This window comes from Pediculus humanus, genomic scaffold, assembly GCF_000006295.1.
Source record: "Pediculus humanus corporis 1103172107416 genomic scaffold, whole genome shotgun sequence".
NCBI lineage: Eukaryota > Metazoa > Arthropoda > Insecta > Psocodea > Pediculidae > Pediculus > Pediculus humanus.
This window is the reverse complement of record NW_002987040.1, coordinates 286,314-292,313: the sequence shown is the minus strand read 5'-3', so window position 1 is coordinate 292,313 and position 6,000 is coordinate 286,314.

Here is a 6,000-nt window from a genome sequence, read left to right as displayed (position 1 = left end):
AACAACGAGTAGCAAAAGTCAGGAAGCAAGAAAAGCAAGAAAACCCCGACTTGATAATAATAATAATAATAAAAATGGCATCGAGTATTAGGCTAACACAGAGTTGGATTACGTTACGAATTTTTTACACACAATAAATCAGCCATATTTAAATCCAAAAACTTTTAAAAATTTTCATTTCGGCGGTTTTTTAAACGAAAGATGGCGCGCGCGCGCGCGCGCGAGGAGGGAGGGAGGAATTCCCCTCTCTCCCAAAATTAAATTTTCAAACGATTAAATGTCTCGCCTTATATTTCGACAATATTTAACTTATCATTCAAACACATCATTATTCACGTCATGTCCTCTTTAATAAATTAAAAAAAAAAAAACAAAAACAAAAACAACAAACCTGCGCAAAGTACCGTTTAGGTAAATTTTGAGGGTCAAGGCAACTTTAAAGGTCACCACCAGGTCCGATGCACTTTTGTATACTTTTACGATTAAATGTAAAAAAAAAAACTTTTTTTTTTTTAAATTGGCACAAAGTGCTTTTGAGTGCACACTTTGGAAAACTTTTGAAATTTTTTTTTCAAGTTCAATAGGAATTTAATAATAATAATAATAATAATAATAATAATAATAATAATAATAATAATTTAGTTCGTAACTCGTGTGCCCCACGTTTAAATGCACTCATCACTCGACAAGGTTGCAATAAATGAAAATGAAAATAAAGGGAAAATTAATTTTTACAAGGTCCGACAAAAAAAAAAAAAAAAAAAAAAAAAATCCTCGAATGAGATTTCTTTATTCTCACTCTCTCTCTCTCTCTCTTTTTTCCCACTTTTTTTTTTTTTTTTATTCTTTTGTTTCGACGAAACGTTCGTGACGTTTAGAACGTAAAACAGAACGTTTAAAAACCGCATTAAATATTAGCACGACTAACTACTTCGTTGGTTCATTAACCGAAACCGATAAAAAACTTTTTTTCTTTTTTTTTTAAATATGGCGATTTGTTGTTGTTTTTTTTCTTCATTTCAATGCAATTATCGATAGTAAAAAAAAAAAAACAAACTGATATCCTTTCCACGGGTTTCGTAACTTAAAACTCACACGCACACACGCACAACTCTCAGGTAGTATGTATAAACAAGGGCAAATAATTATTGCACGTAATCAAATGTTGAACGCGAATGTTCTTAGTCCTCGGGTTCAAAAGTACAAAACCGACAACCGTACCTTCTTTTTTTTTGTGTGTTCTCGGAACGAATAATTGAATAAAGCCAAGGAAAAATTGTTAAAATCAAACTGAAGTGCGAGAGAGAGAGAGAGAGAGAGAGAGAGAGAGAGAGAGAGAGAGAGAGAAAGAGAGAGAGAGAGGGAGGGAGAGAGAGAGATAGAAAAACCCTTACGGACATATTTTAACCCATTTACCAAAAACATTTCATCACATTGCAATTGTTATTTTTTTTTTCAATTAAAAATATTATTAATAAAAATAAATAAATAAGTAAATAAAAATATATAAAAATCTATCCATTTATTTTTGTCACCTACTACCCAGGAAAAACCTGTTTTGGTTACACAAAATAATTGAAATTTAAAATAATAATAATAATAATAATAATAGTAAAACTTTCCAACAAATAAAGCAAATAGCAACATTAAAATTACCATGTCTCTTTTATGTATTATTATTAGTATTATTATTATTCGTCGCGCGACAAAATTTCATTAATAATCTTTAGTTAAAATTTCCGGTGTAATTATTTTACGGCAATGATCATCAATAAGTCATAGGTCACGTAAACAAATATTTAAAAAATAAAATAAAATACAGTTAATAAAAAAAAAAAATTTCACCGCGTGATAATCCCACAGTCCCCCACTTTAAATATTGAAAACCCTCCCTCCCTTCCCTCGCACAAACCGAAATGACAATAAAAAAGAAAAACTATTTTCCGGATAACCCCCCCCCCCGAAAAAAAATTAAAATATGGCGACGACCATCATCCATCTACATCTTAATAATTTTTTCTTATTTAAAATCAATCACTTTGGAAACAATAATCTCGATATATCGAATGAACGATCGATCGAATCAGCCAAACGATAAATTAATAAATTAACGACGATTGTGAAACAACATTTTTATGTTAACGTACCTCCTCCTCCTCCTCCTCCTACTCCTCCGACTTCTTGCACCATAGGTACAGCGGTGTCCTCACCGATAACCATTGTTATCAATTTTCTGACGTCATTAGCGGGTTAGTAGCAAGTTGCCACGCTATATTATACGTTAAACACAAACCACTGACTAGTGTGTGCTCTCTCTTCTTAATCCGATTAGACTTTTTTCCTTTCTTTTACATTTTTTTTTTTTTTTCCTTTAGCACCTTTTTCCTTTTTTTTTAAATTAAACCTTTTTGAACTTTTTTTTCTTTTTTTAATACACTATTCTTTTACTTTCTTTTTTATCCCTTTTTGTTCTTTTTCTTTCCTTCTTTCTTTCTTTCTTTATATCCTTAATCTTTATCCTTTTACAAAGTTTACTCTTTCATTTTTTCTTTTCTTTTTTTTTTTGTCTCTTTTTGTTACATCAGGAAAAAAAGAAAAAAAGAAAAAAAAAGATGTTTTTTAACTTATTGATTTTAGTCGTATGACGTCAATCAACAACTTAAAATGAAAGTTATGTTAAACGTTGCACGTGGAAAATTTTGATAAAACAAAACGCTTTTTTGCGACAATAAATTATAAAAAAAAAAAAAATTCACACAATCAATTATGATAAAAGTTAATAAATTAAATATTTTAAAATATTTTTTTTCCAAAACATATTGCAAATGAAACGTGATTTTCATCGCGAGAGAGAGAGAGAGAGAGAGAAAACGAGAACGCCACGTGTATATTGAAAAAACCTCACCTAGAAAATAATTTGCCAAACCATTGACGGTGGCGGATCCAGCCTGACATATTTTGTCCATCACCCCTAAACCCAACGCCTTATCCAACAAACACGACAAGAAAATCGCAAATGTTTTGATGAAAGGCGGTGGTGGCGCGGGGTGGGGGAATCTTGAATTTTTTCTCATCACTCTTTCAACTTTCCGCTCTCAACAATGACAAATGATTTGACGCAACCGAAAAAAATTTTTTTTTCCCTTTCCTTTCCCTCCCGGATTTAAATGTCATTTTAAACGCGGTGAAAGGAGAGGGGAGTGGTGGTGGTGGTGGGGGGGGGGGTGAAACAACAACAACAACAAACACACACATAGAGAAAAAAAAAAAATTTTTTTTTTTTTTTTTTTTGAAATCAATTATCCGGAATAAAGTTAACGTTTCGTAAAGTCCATCGTGAATCTCGCGTTCCATCTTAAACCTACATGTTCGTTCGTTCGTTCATTCATTCATTCATTCATTCATTTCAATCCGTCCGTCACGGATTTCATAGTAACCTAAATAACTAAATAAAAAAAAAAATAATAATAATATTCCATAATGTAATAATAATTGTAATGCAACAACATTTCATCACCGACCGACCGTCCGTCCGTCCCTATGTCTCATCGTGGGGGAAACGAAAAAAAATACAAATAATAATAATAATAATAATAATAATAATAAAAAGCTGAAATATGATTTGCAATACGACAAATTCGATTCTATTTACACGACGTTAGTTACGAAATTGGAATGTTAGAGAAAAAATTGATACTCTCGACAAAATTATCATATCAATCATTTTTTTTTCGAGTACTGAATTTTTTTTTTTTTTTTTTAAAAGCGTTCGTTTTTCCTTTTCATAAAAATGCTTGAATTGCTGAAGTAAAAAAAAAAAAAAAATTAACTCGAATTTCATCATATTATTTCAACTCATTTTCACAAAAATATTACTTTTCAACAAGTCTCCTGTTGAACGTTTCGTTTTTTCCACTAAAACGACACACAAAAAAAAAAAAAACAAAAAGAAAGAAGGGCATGTAATAATAAAAAATAATAATAATAAATTTTTTTGTACAGACATTATTGCCACGTTTCTTCTTCTTCTTCTTCTTCTTTATTTCCTACTTATTTATTTATTTTTTATTTTTTTTCCTGTATATAATCATCAAACGACACAACTAATGAATTTGAATTATTAAGATTTGAAAAAATTCTTAAATGACCTTAATATGGCGAACGTGTAATAAATAAAAAGGGAAAAAAAAAAAAAAAAACGAAGGCGATTATATGCAACGTGAAGAGTGAGAGAGAGAGAGAGAGAGAAAACAGCAAAAAATGCAACTCACTACCAACTTTGCGTTGTCGTTGTTGTCGTCTTTGTCTTTACCTTTCTCACTCTCTTTCTCTCTTTTCTTTTCCTTTTTCGAACCTAATTCAACCTTTCGACCATTAATAAAAAAAAGAATTCCAGAAAAACAATTTTTTTTTATTTTTGACCTCCTTCTTCAAACACTTCCCTAACGACGATAAAAATTAACCTTGTGAGGGAAAATGAAATTAATGGAAGGAGGGATATACACAACAGACGAGAAGAGGAGGGGAAAGGGATACTTAATAATAATAATAATAATAATATTAATAATAACTAATGAAAATAAAAAGTCATTCAACGCGTAAAATAAAAAAAAAATAAAAAAAACAATGATAAGATTTTCTTTTTTTTTTTTTTATAAATATGATAAAATAGAAAACTGGGATAAATTGGGAATGTCATGCCAAATTTTTCAACAGCCTTGGCAGCTTTTGGATTGTTCCCAGACGTACGTAAGTCAGAGAAGAAAACAGCAGAATGAAAATCATTTTGTCAGCCAGAATATTAAAAAAAAAAAAAAAAAAAAAAAAAAAAATACAATTCAATTCTTAAAGTAACAAGTAACAAACTTTTTTTTTTTTTTTTTTTTTTTTTTTTTTTGAAATTTAACTTGCAATTAATTAATTAATCCCAAAAGTGATTTTTCGCTCCCGATTCCGATCCATGTCGGTTTGTGTTCGAACAATTAATAAATTTCAAGGTATTTTTTATTAGCATCGTTTCAAAAAAAGAAAGAAATAATAAATGATAAACAAACACACACGACAATTTAGGACAACGACAACAACGACAACGACAAAAACGACAAAACAATTCGTATCGAACCCGCGTATCAATTTCGAAAAATTGAAAGAGTGAGAGAGAGAGAAAGAGAGAGAGAGAGAGATGTAAAGAAAATTTTAGATTTTTTTGGAGAAAAAAGAAAAAAAAAAAAAACATTTTTACGGAGACCCGGAAACAAACGTGTAGGCAATCAACCTTGAGCAAAGAAAACCATTTTAATAAAGATTACAAGGTTAAAAATCCTTAAGAGAACATAATAAAGAACATAATAATAATAATAATAATAATAATAATAATAATAATTAATTGCATTGATTGTGCGGTTTTACTCTCTCTCTCATTCTGACGACGTTCACGACAGGGAAAAGTGTTACCAACCCACAAACAAACACGCTACTACTACTACTACTACTACAGCATCATCAAACGTTAACGATGACGTTGATAACAAATTAAAATCCGATTCGAACAAAGCCTTGATGCATATGCTGCAACGTCACTCCCTCACCGAATTGCACCGAGGTTTCAATACACACGCACGCACACGCACATGCACACACGCACTCGCATTTAAAAAAAAAAAAAAAAAAAATTAATAAAAACAGTAATACAAAAAAACAAAAAAAAATTTTAAGATTAAACCTTTTTCCACATACACATCGTTACCAGGTTTTGTTCTCCCTCTCCCTCTCTCTTTCTCTTTCTCCCTCGGACAAAAAACACTGACGACCTTTCATCATCACGGTATTATTATTATTGTACGTGTGTCATTGAACACACACACACACACACAAGAAATTTAAATTGAAAACAAATTTCAACACGACAAGAAAAACAATTTCTTTTTTCCCGGACGAAAAATGAACATGTAAACCATACGTACAATCAACAAAAACAAACAAAAAACATATTTTTAATAA